Source organism: Rhinatrema bivittatum, chromosome 1 (genome assembly GCF_901001135.1).
Source record: "Rhinatrema bivittatum chromosome 1, aRhiBiv1.1, whole genome shotgun sequence".
Taxonomy (NCBI): Eukaryota; Metazoa; Chordata; class Amphibia; order Gymnophiona; family Rhinatrematidae; genus Rhinatrema; species Rhinatrema bivittatum.
The window spans coordinates 506476681-506498400 of record NC_042615.1 but is presented as its reverse complement, the minus strand read 5'-3'; positions in this window follow the sequence as shown (position 1 = coordinate 506498400).

Here is a 21720-nt window from a genome sequence, read left to right as displayed (position 1 = left end):
CAAAAAGGAAAGTAGTCGAAAGTTAAGAGAAAGTGTTAGTTTGCTAGCCACAGCTCTGGAAGAGACTAATTTTGGAAATCGGCCCAGGCACTATCAAGGATACCCTGGGCGCGGAGGGAGAGGTAGATCGCCCTTCAGAGGGCCATCTAGAGGAAAGCCGAGTAGAGGAGGACCATTTGGAGGCGGAAGAATAACGTTGGGAATTAATCAATGTGCATTTTGTAGAAAAGAAGGACATTGGAAGTCTGAGTGTCCGGAGTTCCTGCAAACGGAGCAGGAAGGACGCACTCCGTCCAAATCAAAGGAAGCCGAATGGCAGATGACCGTGGGTGAAACATCCGGCGAAGAAAGCGAAACATGACTAGACAAGGAGAATCTTCCCCTTGATCCTTTAGTGGAAATTAAAGTAGGGACTAAGACCTTTAAAGGACTGCTGGACACTGGAGCGCAGTGATCAGTTATGACAACTGCCATAACCACCCCCACTGCAAAGAACATCTCCATAGTTGGAGCCTCTGGAAAACCACTAGTAGCTCCCATTCTTCAGAAACGACAGGTTCGAGTGGGAGGGCAATTAGTGTCTCATCAATTCCTTTACGTTCCAGGATGCCCAGTGCCACTTATAGGGAGAGATCTTCTTTGCAAATTGAGAGCCAATTTGCAATTTGAATCAAATGGTGAAATTAAAGCATCTTTCGCTGATAATCCAGTTTCTCTCATTTGTCCTCTCCAAGAAGAATGGAGACTACACCTTCCCGTTATCGAACGAACCGTTGAACATCGATATGAAGATAACACCCTTCTTAATGAGAAACGAAGGCAACTGATGGATAGTGTTCCCCAAGTTTGGTCTGAACAGAACCCGGGAGGGGTATCTATCGACGCTACTCCCATCTGGATAGAGATGAAACAGAATGCACAGGTGATCAATCAGCCTCAATACCCCATTCCATATATGGCCAGGCAAGGGATTCAGATACATCTGCAGAGATTGTATGATTTAGGCATTCTCAAACGAATTCGATCTGCTTGGAACACACCTTTGTTGCCCGTAAAGAAGCCCGGATCTAATGACTATCGACCAGTACAAGACTTAAGAAAAGTAAATAGTCAAGTAGCAGATCTAGTAGCCCTCGTACCAAATCCATATTCAATCCTGGCTCAAGTCTCCCCTGCATCAAAGTGGTACAGTGTTATTGATCTCAAAGATGCCTTCTTCTCCGTCCCGGTGGCGGAGGAATGTCAGAAGATTTTTGCTTTCACATGGGAAAATGCACATACTGGAATAAAGCAGCAGTACACATGGACTCGTTTGCCTCAAGGGTTCAAGCATTCACCTACTCTGTTTGGTGAGCAACTGGCAAAAGACTTGAAGATGTATCAAGTTAAGTATGGGCCAGTAATACAATATGTGGATGACTTTCTGTTGTTTCGAGAGACGTATCTCGAATGTGCAGTATCCACTCTTCAGCTGCTAAAGACTTTGTACTTTAAAGGATATCGTGCAAGTAAAAAGAAAGCGCAAATCTGCGAATTGGAAGTAGAGTATTTGGGCTTCCAAATCTGTGAAGGCATTCGTTGTCTTGGAATTTCTCGTATTAGTTCTATAAGAGGTCAACCTGTCCCCACTTGCAAGAAAGAGCTCCGAGCGTTCCTTGGGGCTGCAGGATACTGTAGACTGTGGATTGCTAACTATGCCATTATTGCCCAACCCCTGTACGACAAGTTGCGGGGCAAAGAATCAGAGTCTCAACCTTTTCAATGGGAAGGACACGAACTAGCAAGCTTACATCAATTAAAGGAAGCCTTGATTGAACCCCCTGCTCTAGGGTTGCCAGATGTAATGAAGCCATTTCATCTGTTCATCGACGAAAAGAAAGGAATGGCCATAGGGGTATTGACTCAAACTTTAGGATCATGGGAACAACCTGTTGCATATCTGTCAAAAGGAATGGACAATGTTGCAAAAGGATGGCCAGGTTGCCTTCGAAGCATTGCGGCTGCATGCTTACTAATTCCAGAAGCAGTCAAATTAACTTTTGGTCAAACTCTGAACGTAACAACTCCTCACACCATCCAAGGACTGCTAGAAACTCATGGACCAAAATGGATGACTAACTCTCGTCTTGTAAAGTATCAAGCTTTGTTATGTGAAACTCCCGAAATTCAAATACAAGACAGTAAAAATTTGAATCCTGCAACCTTACTTCCAACTCCCAATCCAGTTACCCACAAATGTGAGGAAGTTATGGCTACAGTACATTCCAGTCGACCTGATCTACGCGACCAACCCTGGCAGGGAGCATGGACTTTATTCACTGATGGGAGTAGCCAGGTTATAAATGGAATTCGGGTCGCTGGTTATGCTGTGGTTTCTGAGGATGACATCATCGAAGCTGAGCCTCTACCCCCGGGGACATCTGCACAAAAGGCTGAACTAATCGCCCTCACCCGAGCTCTACAGCTAGCAGAAGGAAAAATCGTAAACATCTATACTGACTCTAAGTATGCTTTCCTTACCATCCAAGTACATGGAGCCTTATACAAGGAACGAGGATTTCTAACTGCTGAAGGGAAGCAGCTAACTAATGCATCTGAGATACACCATTTGCTAAATGCCGTCTGGGCACCAAAAAAGGTAGCTGTTATGCATTGCAAGGCCCACACAGGAAAATCAGATCCCATCGCAAAAGGAAACCGATGGGCAGACAAAACAGCGAAAGAAGCAGCACGTGCACACCATCTATCACACACCCCAGCTAAAACTTGCCCACTTTTACAATTCCCAAATGAGATCCCTATCTATTCTACAGAGGAAAATGACTGGGCACAGACTGAGCAATTTCACCAGCAAAATGGTTGGTGGGTTATACAAGATGATCGAGTATGGATACCTGAAACCCTTGCTTGGACTATTGTCAAGGAAGCCCACAATAAAACCCATCTTGGTCGAGATGCATTAGCAAAACTATTAGGGAAAACGTATTACATCAACAAAATCACTCAGCTAACTAAACATGCAATTAATCAATGTGTCACCTGTGCAAGGAACAATCCCAGAAATGGACCTGGTCCTGCCCCCGGACATATCCTACGAGGAACTACACCATTTCAAGTTTGTCAAATTGACTTCACTCACATGACTCCTTCAAAAGGATACAAAGCAATGCTGGTAGCTGTCTGCACTTATACTGGATGGATCGAAGCCATACCTACACGAACTGAAACTGCCAAAGAGGTAGTGTCCTTGCTTCTTCATCAAATCTTACCACGGTATGGATTGCCAAGACAAATAAATTCTGACAATGGACCAGCTTTCACCAGTGAAGTCACACAACAACTAAGCCAAATTCTGGGTGTCAGATGGCATCTGCACTGTGCGTGGAGACCCCAAAGCAGCGGAGCTGTCGAACGAGCTAACCGAACTTTGAAAAATCAAATGGCTAAACTGTGCCAAGAAACAAAGACTAAATGGCCAGACATCCTACCATTAGCTTTACTACATGTCCGATGTAGTCCAAGAAAGTCTGGTCTAACACCTTACGAAATGATGTATGCAAGACCTCCGCCCCTTCCATCTTTTCCTGAATCGCTGCAAATCCAAGGAGAAATGTCTCTTAGTAACCAACTTAAAGGACTATATAACACAGTCATCGCCATCCAGAACTATACTTGCGACATTGAACAACTAGTCTTGCTTACACCAATTCATCCATTTCAAGTCGGAAATTCTGTATGGATGAAGGCCTGGGATGAATCAGACTTCCTCAAACCACGATGGAAGGGGCCATATACTGTGTTACTAACCACACCTACAGCTGTGAAAGTCTCTGGATGTCCCTCATGGATTCATTGGACTCGACTTAAACCAGCTGCCTCCAATTGGCAAGTCTCCAGGATTGGGGATCACAAATTAAGATTCACCAAATGCAGGCAAAGAGTTAGTCCTGGGTAAAAGACTTCAGTAACTTGCTAAAGAATATTAACGTGTTTATTTCTTTCCTTCCTTTCAGACTCAATAACTTATGAATTCAACTGTCCTAATTACAAAGCAAAGTACCTGACACCTACTTCAAAGATTTTGAGAATGGGTTGTCGCCCCAGCCTGAACTTCCAGATCTACATTACCTCTAACTTTTACATTCAACTGGCAAGACTTCTACAGGTTTTACTACTGATCTCATGCGCAACAACCACATCTCTTCATCTGCCTCTGAGCAAGAATTGCACTGAATGTATCAAATTAATACGTACTACAACTCAAGATGGATTTCAGATTGTCTCTACAATCATACACCAATCTCAACCTCCTCCTTCTTGTGCAACACAACCTGCCTGCGCATTAAATACTACTCAGGGATATCAATCGTTTCATCGATGTCTAGAGGGCAACAAAGTCATTTGTCATACACCAACCACTCCTAAGTACTATAACATTACCCTCACCGCTGGGTTGCCAAAGAGCTATACATCCAGCATTATACCAGAAGGCAAAGGAATCTTGTACTACATCAACTCAACTAAGATCCTCATGGGAGGAGGATCTAGTGTTACACTCACCTTCGATGCATGTGAAGCAATTGACAGACATCCCAACGCACTCCATTGTGGATCTCAGTCCTGGAAAGATTCCTATGCTTACAACCATAAATACCTTTGTCCCTACAATCGAGCAGCCAATCCATCTAGCTGGACGCCGTTTGTAGGGGACCTCACTCTGTCCGGATGGGCCCTGGTCTGCGACTACACTGGAGGAGGTTACCACGGTTGTCACGGAGTAGGCAGGCTAACTGAAGTAACTGGAAACATTGTGTCTTTACAATGGCCAATAAGGGGCGAAGGATCCCCATGGCAGGATACTTGGGGATTCGGCATTGACGGAACTGGAAAAGACCCAATGACTTACATTACATTCACGCAGCGGAGAGACAAACCTCGTCCAATTATCCACCAAACCACTGTAGTTGGTTATCAATCATTCTTTGATGAAATATCCCACGGGACTGAAGAATTGAAGAAGCACGCAATTTCACATCAAGCAAAGAATATGTTCGTGAATTTGGCTGAAAACATAGCTCTCTCTCTGGAAGTCAAAAACTGTTTTGTATGTGGAGGTACGAAAACAGGAGAGCAATGGCCTTGGGAAGCCAAGGAGACATTCCAATCTGACCTTGATACCCTGAATACAACTGTAACTTATAAACGAAAAACCAATCCATACGAGTGGGCTCTCCAGACTGATGTAATTGGCAGACAATGTATATCTCGACAACATTCAAAAATATATACTACACCTACTGGAAATTCCCCCTGCACAGGGGTCCTCACTGTTAATCTAACCAACCATACGTGGTGGCAGACTGAAAATTCTACCATGCCTACTCCCTTGTGGACTGAATTAACTTTAAACAAAACATGGACTGCTGCAGGAATGCCCACTACCTCCTTCATCGCTCCTGATGGGTACTATTTTGTTTGCGGACGAAGAGCTTATGAACAGCTACCCACAAACTGGTATGGCACCTGCTTCTTGGCAACAATCCGACCAAGTTTCTTTCTGTTACCAGTCACTGCTGGAGAGACATTAGGAGTCCCTGTGTACAGTCCCATGAAACCAAACAGACGTCGTAAAAGTAATAAAGTTTCTATTGGAGATTGGACGGATCAGGAGTGGCCTCCCGAACGGATTGTACAATATTATGGACCTGCCACCTGGGCTGAAGATGGTTCTTATGGATATAGAACCCCTATTTATATGCTAAATCGTATTATCCGACTACAAGCAGTACTGGAACTCCTGACCAATGATTCTGCTCTGGCTCTCAACATCCTTGCCAAACAGAATACCAAAATTATCACGGCTGTTTACCAGAATCGATTAGCCTTGGACTACCTCCTAGCTCAGGAAGGAGGTGTGTGTGGAAAATTTAATCTCTCTAATTGTTGTTTACAGATTGATGACAAGAGTAAGGTCATCGAAGAGATCACTGATCGAATGGTGCGACTAGCCCATGTTCCTGTACAGACGTGGACTGGAGTTCTTGACTGGACAGCCTCATTACCCAATTGGCTTACCTCGATTCCAGGGCTAAAAGAGCTCTTCATTCCTTTGTTGTTTCTCATACTTACCTGTATTTTATTTCCTCTATGTCTCCCTCTTATTTTCAGAAATTTACGTTCCATGATTGAAAAGATTGCTGATCGGAGAGCAGCCGCTCAAATCATGATGATGAACAAATATGTTTCTGTTTCCACATCTCCCTCATCAGACTCATCTGACTCAGAAGATGAATACCTTGATACTAACTTATGAAGTCATTAATACTATTAATTTACTTGAGCCAATTTGTTGCTGGGGAAAGTCGGCTACAAAGGGGGGTGTCGCCAATAGGGCCCACCCGTCTCAAACCCGTGAAGAAACCAACGACCTGGCAACATATTAGGGCTCACATTAAGTGTGATTATTATTAATTATTGTCCTGTCTTTTCAGCTACCTCACAGATGAAAGTGATACTTCTGCCTTCTACCGAAGTTGAAGTATCAAAGGGGGGAATGAAGGAGTTCGATTTTATGAACGTCTGAAACAGGAGACAACTGAAAGCCTTCCGACTAATCATGCCAGCAGTGAAACGCACAGCCATCTTTAATGTATTAACATTTGCAACGCAAACGGCACGTAATACGTAGTGACGTAGTTACGCACTAACATTTAGTGGAACGTGACTCCATTTTGGAATAATAATTTGTATTGTATTAATACGAACGCCGCTGTAAAATGTCTAACACGTCAATTAAATGATGAAACAATAGTCTGATCATAAGCTACACCTACTAGAGGACCACGCTAGCAAATGCTTGTTCAGCAGTTTGTAAAATGTTTGTTCAGCAGAAAGTAAAACGCATGTGCAATAGATAAGAATTGTAAAGTGCATAAAAGTTTGCTCCTAAGGGGGCGTGGCATGCAGTTGTACTAAGCCCTTGTCTTAGCTGCATCTTGCTGGCAATAAAAGTCTATCTTTACGGATCAGTTGTCTGGGCCTCCTTACTGACTTTTAGAGACGGTTACATTTCTATAGCGCTACACAACATTCACAGCACTGTACAAACATACAAAAAGACAGTCCCTGCTCAATAGAGCTTACAATCTAATAAGACAAACATATAGGACAAGAGACTTGGGGTATTTCATAAGGCAAGACTGATTAAAAAGAAAAGAAAGTTATCAAAACTAAAAGCAAACAATCAGGCATAAGATTTATAAGCGGTTTCAAAAAGGTGGGCCATACACCTGGGCTCCTTCTGAAACCATGTGTCATAGGCACCAAATGCTGCCACCTGGTATTGCCTTAAGAATGACCATGAATTCCTTCTCGCTTTCCTTCCAGGGGTTGTGAGCACTGCCTCTGCAACGTGCTTATTCTGGCTGACCAGGATGCAGAAGGTCCAGGCTGGGAACTGAACTGGGAAGCCTCCACATGGCAGATACAGCACTGCCATTGAGCAGCCAGGCTGGCCCTGCCATCAGAGACTGTAACATACTTCCTCTTAGGGATCAATATCCTGCATTAAGATGGGAGACAGGGACAGGCCAGTAGCTTAGTGGTACTGCTTCACACAGCCATGCAGAGGAATCCGGGTTTGATTCCCAGGTCAAATCTTCTGTTCCCCAAGTTGGGCAGGGTTGAGGATGTTACAGCTCAGGGAGGGGAGGGAGTCCCAGTCATCGTGCAATGATTGCAGGGCTTTAGAAAGAGCCCCAGTGCATGGCTGTCACCAAGAACTGGCTTAAGTCAGTTGGGTGGGGATATGAAATAGAGGAAAAATCCCAGGGTAACCGCAAATGAAGGCTTATAGAGCCAGTTCTAACTGAGCTGGAACCTCAAAGAAACAGGAGAAAACGATTGGGCCCCAAATACAAAGATGGGAAACATTCAAAATTGTTCTTGGGGGTGATATTAAAGTTTATTTGGTTCACATACAAGAGAAGCAACAACATGTTTTATTGAAGAAAATCAGAGAACTCAAGATAATTGTCATAACTCTAAATACTGCACATTCATTCTAGCCAGAGGTGAATCCAAAATTCTACAAACATTACAAATCGAAAGATCCTTAAGAAAGATGTGGCCTTTGGGCAACATGGCATGTCCCAGAGAAAGGGGGAACCCCTGTGTTTTAGGAGCTTGGTGGCATTGTCCCATGGCTGGATGTTATGAGCATGTTCAGTTCCAGAGAGATGGGTTTTGATATGTGTGAGAAGCAGCACGCTGCAGGAGCTGAGGTCAGATGACTAGGTTTTCAAGACACCTGGTAGAGAAGAAATGCCAGGCCCTTGGTAAAACTACAGCTTTCTTAGCATCCAGTCAGATGAATCCAGAACAAGTGGGTTATGCATTCCTAACAGCAGATGGAGATGGAATAAACTGACATCACAGTATATATACCCCCTATATCAGCCTGCCAGAAATCTCCATCTCCAGCAGATGGCGGACGTGCATTTCCACACTGTGGACTGCTTCATTAAAAAAAAAAAAGAAAGAAAGAAATAGATACAGAGACTCAGCAGGAGGTATTTTGTTGTACAGGGTTTCCTCCTCCCCGGTCTCTGTGCTCAGTGCGCCGGTCCAATGTTCATTCCACTACGTGGGAGGTCGAGGGACGTGGGCAGCCTGGCGGGTTGAGCAGGCCCCGCTCAGAGACTTTTCACTGCACGCTGTTTGGTAGGCTGCAATGGCTTTTTGCGTGCTTTCTAAGGCTGCCCTCTACAGGATTGTCAGTCCGGCGTGTGCGTCTCGCTGTGCGTCTAGGTTTTTGGGCACACAGTGAGGCCTTGTAGTCTGTGCGCCCACATTAAGCGACGCATAGTGGCCGTGCTTTTACCTAGGTGCACAAATGGTACTGTGCATTTAAGTTTTTTATGTGCTTCATATTTGGCCTCCTAGGCAAGCGCCTAGGTGTGTGTGCCTAAGTATTGGACACATAATTTCTAGGCACCTAGTTGAATGCCTATCACAAAAAAAAACAAAAAACCAGACGCATGCCTGCAGCTGCCACTCAGTGCGTTATCGGCGATCATGGCGCCTGTGCCTAAAAATCCTAAGTGTCTTTCTCTGTGCACTGCTTTTTATATACGGGCATCTGAGCCAGGAGTGCCCGCTGATCAGGGCCGGTGCAAGGGGATTAGGCACCCTAGGCGAAGAACCTTCTGCCTTGCGCCTCCACACCCCCCCCTCCCAGTCACGCCATCCCATGGTCTTGGCCCCGATTCCTACCTCATTCTCGATCACGCCCGCTGAGTGTTTGGTTTTCTGGGCCATGAGCATGCTCGTAACCTGCCAAATCGTCACTCCTCTTTGCCACCGCTTGCGGCCCCATATGGCTCGCGCCCAGTGGCGTACCAAGGGTCTCTGGTGTCCGGGGGCTAATGCATTTGTACACCTGTCCAGCACCCCCCCAATCCTTATTGTACTATTGCTTAAGGCCTCAGAAAATCAGTGGCGACTCTAGACAGAAGAATTTGGGGGGGGGGAGCCAAAATGACTTCCTCTTCACACCCACCTCCATAGCATGGCCCCCTGCTTTAAAATTGGTTATAAAAAAAAATAATCTTAATAAGAAAGACCAAAGGGTCTTCTGCATAATTTTAAAAAGCTGGCTAGTTTCACACCTCTAGTAAAACTACTATAAAATTATTTGATAGCTTTATTCAACTAATTCTATATGGCTATGAGAGTGAAGTCTGAAAAGTATACAGGAAGGAAAAGAATGTCAATATAAACCCTGCACCTCCATTTCTGTAACATACTGTGCATCCATGGAAATTCACCCAACAATGGAGCTTGGGTGTTTCCCTTACAGCTCATCAGACAAAAAGATATTTTCAAATTCTGGTATCACCTCATAGTAATAGCAACACAAGCATCTTCCACTGCCAGGCACATTGTGAACTAACAGAAAATCCCACAAAAAAGACACTCAAAATCTATACAGCAAGCCGTAACATAACAGTAATATCACCAAGGACTCAAACAACAATAACCCTACCTGTGAAAAAGCAGCACTGTAAATATACACTGGGTCCCAGAATACCAATACACCACATACCGAGGAAACAAACAACCCCGATTGCTATAGATCCCTACACAGAAACTCTAGCAGAATCTCTCATCATGGTTACACGCACAGAGCAGAGACAGACCCTCACCAAATACAGAATAAAGGATCACAAATTAGACAAACTGAAATGGAAACCCCAAGAAGCCAGATTGTCAGTGTAACAATGGAAAAACAGAACCACCATTCCTCATAAAACAAATAAAATCAAGAAATATAAAGTATCAATTATAATAGTAAAACCATTCTAATAAAAGAATATTTTAAAACTACTGATAAATAGAATAATTTCTATTAATTAAAATCAAATACATTTTTTAAAAATTTCCCAAGCACCAATAATATATTTCAAAAGAGCATACATAACAAATAACACCCAGTAATTAAAACTAATAAGGATTTTAAAAAGCCCCTGATGTCCATACTTGGGAAATCTTGATTTCCAGTCACTTTGAAATTGTCGAGGATTAAATGATAAAGTGTGGCTGTCTACAAAACACCTTAGACTTAAGCTACCATCAGCTTGCTTCGCTCCACGCTATGTGTCGGACCATTTCCCATCCTCCGACGTCTGGGCAACCTCTCCTATGTCTCAGACTTCCCCCAGCAATGAAGATCCATAACGCGTTTCACGTTTTTTTATTGAAACCGCTCATTCTCAACAAATTCAGCACCAAGACACCAGATCCCCCTCCTGTTGATGCAGAAGAGGACATCGAGTACAAAGTTGATGCAATACTTAATGTAAGGAAGAGAGGCAGAGTTTGGGAATACCTCCTGTCATGGGAGGGCTATGGACCAGAAAATAACTCGTGGGAACCTATGGTTAATATCATGGATAAAGAGATGCTGAATCAGTACCATCGATCGCATCCTCAGAAACCAAGACCAGGTAGGGGGTCTGGAGAAGGTCCTTTGAAGGGGGATACTGTTGCGTCCGTCGGACTCAGACGGCTTCATTCCACATGCCTCACCTCAATATTCGCTTTCTCCACCAGCCTCGGGAAAATGACGACAGCCGCGTCTGCTTCCCACACTCCCCAGCGTCCCCGGAATGGCTATGGCAAGGCATTCCGCCATGAATCACCTGAGGGCCTCCTAGGATGCGTGCGTGCCCGCTACCCACGTCTTTATTCTGACATTGGTGTGAACCTCGGGGGCGTCCCCCTCGAGTGACGTCTCAACATCTGGGTATTTAGCCTGCCCATTTGCTAACTGTCTTTAAGTTAGCAAGGATTGGATTCGTCCGGTCTAAGCTGCTCTGCCGCTTCTTACTGCTGATGGAAGCTTTCTCTACCCTCCGGGGTTCTACTAACTTGGGTACCCGCTCCTCGGGGGCCCTATGCTTCTTTCCAGGTGCCTATCCAGTATCCAGGTACTCGCTCTTCAAGGGCCTGAGTTGTCTATTGTGATGCTTGCTACGACTACTTCTACCTGCTGGGAGCTCCACCATTACAGCTACAAGAGTGTGACTAATCTAACATCTACCAGTCCGTCTCACCTACAGCTCCTCATTGGAAATCTGCATCGGAGCTCCCTATACCACCATTGTGGGACGGGTCTCCTCAGCCGAGGACCCAAGACTGTTGCTGCAGGAATCTACTCACTACTGCCACCTCTGGTGAACTCTACAAGCTGTACAATAAAAACTATCTCTGTGTTTGTGCATCTGAGTCTAGCCCGGTACTGCTGTTCCCCATGGGGCTCCTCCCCGTGGGAATGGCCATCACTGCAGCATCTAAGAATCCACCAAACACCTCAAAACCACAACAGGGCAGAGTTCTCCCACAACTTCCATATTACTGCTGCCACAGGTACGCGCTCTTTTCAATCATTTATGGGAAGCAACCACGACCACCATTACCCATACAGTTATTGGTACCCTCTCCTGCTGTGCAAGCCACTGCTGATGCCCTCAAGGCACTTTGGAATCAGACGAACCTTCGCTTACGCCAAGTCGCATCCTAGGCCAAGAAGTCTGCAGAAATCCATCAACGCTCGGCTCCTGAGTTTCTTCCTGGCCAGAAAGTCTGGTCAAGCACTCAGTATATTAGGCTTAAGATACCTTCCCAAAGGTTTGCACCGAGGTACATTGGACTTTGACCAGTTACATACCATCTTTGATTACCACTAACATCAGGAATCCATAATACGTTCCACATATCACTTCTGAAACCAGTGGTCCTATCATGTCCTTCATAGAAAACTCCTGAACTATCTCCGCTGGTTGTGGAAACTGACACTACCTACAAGGTTCATGAAGTCCTTGATGTTCACCGTAGGAGTCGCCGGTGGGAATACCTCCTTTCCTGGGAGGGTTATGGCCCCGAAGAGAATTTGTGGGAACCAGCTCATAACATCCTAGATAAAAACCTCCTCCTTCAATTTCATTGTGCCCATCCGGGCAAATCCAGACCTACAAGGGGGGGGGGGCGTAAGGGGGGGGATACTGTTACGAGTGCCAGCCGTGGCAGACCCGCGGCCCGGCCCCCTCACCTCTCTCTGCTTAATCCAGTGCCTGGTTCCTCATCCCTGGCAGCGGTGGGCCTCCGGCTCCGTCCTCGGGCCGCCCCCAGCGCCTTAGCTTCAGCTCCAGATTCCTGCGCTCCGCGTCGGACCTCTCCGCGTGGCCCACAGAGAGATGCCGCCCTCCAGCACCGCGCCCCTCCCTAGGCGCACGCGCGCATCTCTGACTCTTATGAAGGGCCCACGGCGGGAACTTGGCCTCGGCCCCGGATGATGACGTCACCGGGGCTCTGGTACTCAAGGCCGGGCTCAGCCTCCAATGATTGCCTTTGCAACAGTTCTCCACACTGGTCGTGTACTCGTTGCCTCCTGGTGATCCTTCTGCATTCCTGGTTCCTGATCCTTGCAAGTTCCTGTTCCTCTTCGTTCCTGCATTCCTGATTCCTGACCTCTCCTCGGATTGCTTTCTCGGACACGACCTCTGCATTTCCTGACCATGCCATCGACTCTCTCCAATCCCAGACCTCTGCATTGCCTGACCACACCATTGAATCTCTCCAAGCCCGGACCTCTGCATTGCCTGACTACGCCATTGACTCTGTCCAAACCCGGACCTTTGCATTGCCTGACTACGCTATTGACTCTCTCCAAGCTCGGACCTCTGCATTGCCTGACTATGCTGTTGACTCTCATCAAGCCCGGACCTCTGCATTGCCTGACTACGCTATTGACTCTCTCCAAGCCCGGACCTCAGCCTTGTCTTGCCATCACTTCTTGATTACCGCCAGCCCTGACTCCAGGTTGCTGTATGACACCTCTTCAGTCTACGCCCTGGACTTGGCCTATTCAGACTTCGGCCTGTTCTTACTCGGGCACCCCCTGTCTGACTTTGGTTCTATTGACACTCTGGTCTCCGGGACTCCACCTTGTCCAGTACAGACTTCTCCACTCCACTGTTGCTGCCTCTGGGCTGACCTCTCTGTTCTTCCACCGACGATGACATACGGAGGCCCACCTAAGTCCAGCCGGCCCCGGTACCCAAAGGCTCAACCTGCGGGGAACGAGGACTGGTATTGGTGAAGCGCCAGCTGGCCTCCGTCCTTCAGCCCACTCCGCTGCCGACGGTGGGGACCCGTAGGATCCCTCCTATGGTTTACATCAACCCCACCTCGGCCCAAGGGTCCACCTCCAGTGCAACAAGTCAGGCTCACTCGTCTATAGTTTCCTGGATCTCCCCTGGAGCCCTGTTTAAATATTGGGGTTACACTGGCCATCCTCCAGTCTTCAGGTACAATAGATGATTTTAATGATAGATTACAAATTTTAACTAATTGATCTGAAATTTCAGTTTTGAGTTCCTTCAGAACCCTGGGGTGCATACCATCCAGTCCAGGTGATTTGCTACTATTTAGTTTGTCAATGATATGTTTTTTATATAATATGCCTAGCACAGCTGGTCTGCTATAGGTGGAATATAAATATTTTAAATAAAGATAGTATCCCATGCTCTTGGATTATAAACCGCCTTAATGATGACAGTATGACATTTGGCCTGTCAAATGTGCCAAAGTAACTTTTACTAGCAGAAAATGAACTAAAACTAGCTTTTTATCAAAGAACTTGAAGGGATACACAAATAAATTTGGGAGTAGATGAAGGTGCAACAATCCAACATAAAATATTGAAGGGCAAGATCAGCACAGAATACTACACAATACTGAAGTTAATACCCATGAGTCGTCAACAGCACAGAAGAAGATGCAAACCATCGATCAACTTGCAATCCCCAAACTCTCAGTTTTGGAATCCTAAATGAAATCTGGAAAAAACTCAACCAGCTGCATGTAAGAATGCCGTCATGCTCCCCAGCTAATCTATTAAGAATCAGTGTATGCCAAGACTGTACATCCCAAGAGCTGAAAGAGGCATGGCTCTTCTAGAAATAGACTCCCCACATATAACTTTTATAGGAAGCCTCCAAGCATATGTAATATCATCAATAGTTCCAGAGAAAGAAGCAATCAAATTTTCAAGACAGAAAAAAAAAATTCTTTAAAAAAGAGTTGGACCACCAAGCAAGGAAAAACAAGTGGCAAGAGCACAAGTGGAAAAAAAACAAAACTGTTAAACTTTGGCAAGCATATGTAGATCACACTCTGACATACAAATGGCTAAAAAGAGTTGAACTTAAAACCTAAAGATGAGGGCCGGCATGGTGACTCATTGACAGTGCTATGCACTTCCGGGGCAGAGGGACTTGGTTTTAATTCCTGGGTTAGATCTTCCCTTCCTTGGGACAGCTGGCAATGGTACAGAGAAAGCACTTACAGCTCCTGGAAGGGGAGGGGAGTTTATCCCAGTCATTGTGCAACAACAAAACCTAGTAGCCAGATTTAGAGCCCATGATAGCCCCAGGCTGAGGATGTTGTTGCAATGACTGGGCTAAGTGAGTTGGGAGGGGTTTTAAAATAGGGGCAAAAAATCCCTGGGGTAGTTGAGAATGAAGGCTCAGGGCACCAGATCCCAGCCCAGGTTCCAACTGAGCTGAAAGCCCAAAGATGAGAGAGTGACAATGTCACACAGGACAATGGTGTTATGCCCGTCGGTCGCAGACGGATGCAACTGTGTGTACTTACTTCCTGCACTGCTCTCCTGCCCTCCCCGGGGCTGCTTGCGGCTCGGGCCAGCTTTCACTGCCACGTTCCCCAGGACTCCTCATGGTGGCCTGGACGCTGCCGCCATCCTCCTCGACTTCGGGCCTTCCTAGGCGTGCGGGCTCGCTACCGGGCCCTCCTTTGAAGCCTCATCGGCGGGAACCTCGGGGGCATCTTTGGTTGATGACATCATCAGACGGGCGTATTTAGCCCTCAGCTAGCCGACTTGGCAATAAGTTCCGTATGTCTTCGACTATTGCCTACGTGTTCCTGAGACTCACTTTGTGCCTTGGACTCGGACCCAGTCTGGTACCTGCTCCTCGGGGGCCAGTGCACGCATTGGGGACTCTCTCTCCTTGCCTACCCTGCTCCTCAGGCTGACTCTGCGTCTCTTGGGTTCTATCTGAAAGACCTCCCGTACCTCGGGACTACTTCTGGGACACCTCAGCTATCGGTGAGTGCTACAGGGGAGCTTCCTTGCTCCTCGGGGTTGCACCCACAACCTGTACAAGTCTGTCCGCGTCTCCTGCACCTCAGGACCGCGCTTACGTTACAGTGACTGCCAGGATTTCCCCGCTCCTCGGGGGAGCACCTTCTGACTTCCCTGGGACTTTGCTCGCTTCCCCGCTCCTTGGGGTCGCGCCTACGTACTATATCGAGACTGCCAATATCTCCCCGCTCCTCAGGCTTCCCTGTCCTGTGGGTTGGTCTATGGCATCACATCACCATCCTACACTGTGCAGCTCCTCCCCTTGGGGTTGTCCTCCGGAGTACCTCCTGATTGGCCAAGCCTCACGCCCCGGTCTGCGGTCTGTCTGGCACTCCTCTCCTCGGTGGTCTCTGCCCAGGTAGTGCCTCTGGCCTACCTCCACGGGGGTCCTCTGCTGCTACCGCGGGACCTCTTCATTGTCTCACCCAGAACTCTCAGCCGTCTCTGACCTCGCCTCCCGATGGTGCAGACCTGTGGGGGTCCTTCCCATAGGTGGTAACAACTTGCACCTTGGGCCAAGGGCTCACATACCCACAAACCATACCAAATGGCTTGTGCACAAGATAGTTTACTACAGCAAGCATCCAATGAATCTTGATGAACAGATAAGTGCAGATTCTGTGGCAGAGAACAAGAGACAGTCTCTCATCTGGTGGCTGGCTGCAGTGTGCTGTTGGAAGGCCTGAATACAGCAAGGCTAAATAAGGTGGCACTACTCATCCACTGGAAGTATCATAATACCAGAGAAATACCGGAGTCATGATTCTGACAGAAATGCAAAGAATGCAGAAACTGTGATACCATACTAACAGATAAAAACCTTGAGACTAGAAAACCAGCCATAGTGGTAAAGGAGAAAAATAAGGGAAAGCCCTCACTAATAGACATATTAACAGGGGAGAGTAAAAATCCCAGTGACAGCCTTTTATTTCAGTGGTTAATATTATGTTCCTAATATGTCTTTTCTGAAGAGAATATGACCAGGACTTTTGCTTGCAGTTTCCTCTATGTTGACTGAATTACTTTGGCCTTTTATCTATTGAGGGCTTTCCTTGTTTACATCTCCTGTTTTGGCTTGGGAGGGAGAGTAGTTTATATCTTCCCCTTGCTCTGTAAGTTGAACTTGAAACAGCTATGGACTAGTACAGCCCTTGGATGGATGTAAACCTTCCCCTTTGTAAAGCTAAGGCCCAGCGCAATCTACTGTGCAAGCCATGCTCTGAGGGGGCTGCATCCTGGGGACCATGGCCTAGCCCATCACACTGGAGGCCAACTCAAAGAGAGAACCTGCAGCCGCTGGGGCATCCCATCCCACCTGGTGGCCCAACTAAAGAGGAGGCCCTACGTCTACTGAGCGAATGGGAATCTTATCCTGCCCGGCCAAGAAGAGATCCTGTGGCCGCTGGAGGATCCAACTTGCTTGGCGACCCAACCAGATGATGCCCCATGGTCGCCAGTGTATCATGTCCCTACCTGCTAGAGAGGGAGTGCACATATGTGTGTGTAAGCATGTGTGCCTGAAAAAGCACATGTGTGTGTGTAGGCATGTGCCTGAGAGGGAGCAGGTGTGCATATCTGTGTAAGCATATGTGCCTGCAATTTTTTTTATCCTTATTAGTTTTAAGTAATCTGGTGTTATATGATGTGTATGCTATTTTCAAATATTTTATTGGTGTTTGGGAAATAAAAAAAAGTATGTTTTTTTAATTATTGTAGGTTATTCTGTTCATGAGATGTTTTGAAATAGTTATTCTTTTTATTAGTATAATGTTACTATTATGATTGATGCTTTATAGTTTTTTGTTTGTTTTATAAGAAATAGTGATGTTTCTGTTTTCTCATGTTGCACTGCATACAGAGTCTGATATTGCAGTTTCAGGGTCAGTTTTTGTCTGCACTTTTCCATTTATAGTTTACAAGCCATTAAGCCCGTCACAACGGGCTACATTACATTTTTGTTTTCGGTCCATTTTCGAAAACAGCACCCTCCAACCAGGGCCGGTGCAAGGGGATTTGGCACCCTAGGCGAGCCTTCTTCCTTGCGCCCCCCCCCCCCCGGTCTCGGCCCCGACTCCTACCTCATTCTCAATCACGCCCGCTGACTGGGGTTTTCTGGGTCGCGAGCAGATTGGGTACTGCTTGCGGCCCGCCAAATCTCCACTCCTCTTTGCCACCACTTGCGGCCCCATATGGCTCGCACCCAGTGGCGCACCAAGGGTCTCCGGCGCCCAGGGGCCAATGCATTTGTGTGCCACAGAAAATCAGTGGCATCTCTAGACAGAAGAATTTGTTTTGGGTGGGGGGGGAGCCAAAATGACATTTCTTCATCACACCCACCTCTATAGCATGGATCCTGCTTTAAAATTGGTTATAAAAAAAAGTGTTGTTAAAAAAAGTCCAAAGGGTCCTCTGCATTATTTTAAAAAGCTGGCCAGTTTCACACTTCTAGTAAAACTACTATAAAATTATTTGATAGCCTCATTCAACTAATTCTATATGGATTATGAGAGTGAAGTCTGGAATATATAGGAAGGGACAGAATGTCAATACAAATCCTGCACCTCCAGTTCTGTATCTCTGTGCATCCACTGAAATTCCCCCAAACAATGGAGCTTGGATGTTTCCCTTACAGTTCATCATACTAAAAGATATTTTCAAATTCTGGTGTCACCTCACAGCAACAGCAGCACAAACACCTTCCACTGCCAGACACATTGTGAACTAACACAAAGCACCGCAAAAAAGACACCCAAAATCTATACTGCAATCCCATCATAACATAACAGTAATAACACCAAGGACTCAAACAACAATAACCCTACCTGTGAATAAGCAAGGGTAAATATTACACTGGGTCCTAGAATACCAATACACCACCTACTGAGGAAACAAAACAAACCAATTGCTATAGATCTCTATACAGACACTATATGATAGCAGAATCTCTCATCATGGTCACACACACAGAGCAGAGACAGACCCTCACCAAATACAGAATACAAAATAAAGGAGCACAAATTAGAAAAAACTGAAATGGAAACCCCAAGAAGCCAGACTCTGTGTATTAGCAATGGAAAAACAGAACAACCATTCCTCATAAAACAAATAAAATCAAGAAACAAAGCATCAGTTATAATAGTAAAACCATACTAATAAAATATTTTAAAACTACTGATAAATAGAATTTCTATTAATTAAAATCATATACATTTTTTACAATTTCCCAAACACCAATAAAATATTTCAAAACAGTACATATATCAAATAACACACAATAATTAAAACTAATAAGGATTTTAAAAAGCCCCTGCTGTCCATACATGGGAGCTCTTTATTTCCAGTCACCCTGATATTGTCGAGGATTAGGAGGTTATCCTCTCTCTCTCACACATACTCACATGTCCATTCTCTCTCACACATACACTGTCACATACATACACATTCATGCTCTTATACCCAACCATAACCTCTCGCTCTCACAGACACTGACACACTCAGGATCTAAGGCACTCTCTCCCCCTCCACACACACCCCCACACAAACTCTTACTCCCCTGGATTTTCTCATACACACTCATGCTCTCACTCTCACTGGCTCCCTCACATACACACAAACACACACTCCCAGGCAAGCTCCCACTCATTCTCACACAGACACACACACACACACACACACACACACACAGGCAAGCTCCTAGTCATTCTCACACTGAACCCCAGGCAGGCTCCCATTCATTTTCACACCACTCCCTCCCCATCCCCCAGGCATGCACATATTCATTCTCACACACACAGACCCCCAGGCAGGCACCAATTTATTCTCACACACACACACATACACCACAAACAGGCAGGCACCTATTCTCACACATACAAACCCCAGGAAGACACCCATACATTCTCATTCACAGACACACCCTCAGGCAGGCACCCATGCATTCACACACATACACCGCCAGGCAGACTCCCATTCATACACATGCACACACTAAAGGCAGAGACCCCCTCTCTTTCTTTTGCCAGCAACCTCAGAGCCTCTCTCATTCTTCTGCTGCCACTGTCACTGCTGCTGTATGGCTATTGCGGAGGTGCTGATTGCTGCTATTGGCACTGAAGCACATTCTGCTGCCTCCTCTGTGCAGGCCCCATGGGCTTCCAGTTCCTCTATGCTGATCTCGTACATTGTGAGATCCGCATAGAGAAAGTGCTACTCTTGCACATTCCCAAAGATTACATGTGCCAATCAGTAAAAAGTAATTTATTTCTTTTTACATTTGCTGTCTGATCTTAGTTTTCTAATCGGTTGGTCACAGGCTTTTTTTTTTCCACTTTCCCTTTCTTATTTTTTTTGCCAATTCCTTTTATAACATATTTCTTTTCTCTCCATCTGTCTGCTTCCCTCAAAGACAAAGTCAGGTTCTCATTCTCACATGCTTTCTCTCTCTCACATACACAGGCACTCATTCTCACATGCTGTCCCTCATACAATCATTTATACACAGTCTCTCTCTTGCACATGCTGTCTAACTCTCACTCCCACATGCTGTCTTGCTCAAGCACAGGTTCTCACTGTCACATGCTCTCTCTCATACAATCATTCCTACACACAGGCTCTCACTGTCACATGCTGACTCACACACACAGGCTCTCTCTCACTCCCACATGCTGTCCTGCTCAAGCACAGGCTCTCACTGTCACATGCTCTCTCTCATACAATCATTCCTACACACAGGCTCTCACTGTCATATGCTGACTCACACACACACACACACACACACACACACAGGCTCTCTCTCACTCCTACATGCTGTCTTGCTCAAGCACAGGCTCTCACTATCACATGCTGTCTCTCTCTCACACACAGAGGCTCTCCCATGCTGTCTCTGCAAACATTCAGGTCTTCACTCCCACACACACACACACACACACACACACAGTCTCTCAACTCATCTCATACACGCACACATGCACACTGTACAAACCCTCAGTCTCTCTCTCACCTCTGGGCCTCCTCTTCATGGGCCACTGCAGGATGGGCTCTGCAGCAGCCCCGGTCTTCTCGAGCCGCGCTGATCCTCTTCTGCACGTGGCTGATGCTCCTCCTCTTTCCTGCCCGCGCGGCTCCGGCAACATTTTTCTTCCGGGGCCGCGCGGGCAGGAAGGAGGAGAAGTTCCTGCATTGGCTGATGCTCCTCCTCCTCCTTCCTGCCCGCGCGGCCCCGGAAGAAAAATGTTGCCGGAGCCGCGCGGGCAGGAAGGAGGAGGAGCACCAGCATGTTTAGACGCGACTGTACCACGGTCCTGCCGATCTTCTTGCTGTGTGTATCCGGCACACAGCATAGCAGTAGTTCACCGCTCAGCCGCCATTGGGATGACGTCCACCGGCGGCCATTGGCCATCAGCGGCTCGGCGCCCCCTAATGCTCAGCGCCCTAGGCGATCGCCTAGTTCGCCTAGTGCTTCCGCCGGCCCTGCCTCCAACACTTTTTCTCCCTCATTCCCCCTTCCCCTCAGTCACTCACCCCCTTCCCACCCCTCAGTCTTACTCACTCTCTATCTCCCACTGCCTCCTTCCCCTCACTCTCACCTCCCTCCCCTTCCCTCAGTCACTCCCCACCCTGTCTCAATCCCATCCCCTCTCCCTCAGCCCTCCTCCACTCCCTTTTTCTCTGCTCCACAACTTCTTACCCTTTCACTTACTCACATCCCTGTCTCTCACCTCTCCCTCATTCTCCCTCTCCCCTCACTCTTCCCCACCCCCTCCCTCCCACTCACCTCTCCCTCATTCTCCCTCTCCCCTCACTCTTCCCCACCCCTCAGTCCCTCCCTCTCACTCAGTCCCTCCCCCTCACTCAATCCCTCCCTCCCCCTCACTCAGTCCCTCCCCCTCCCTCAGTCCCTCCCTCCCACTCAGTCCCTCCCTCCCTCTCACTCAGTCCCTCCCTCTCTCCTCCCTCCCCCTCCCTCAGTCCCTCCCACTCAGTCCCTCCCTCCCTCC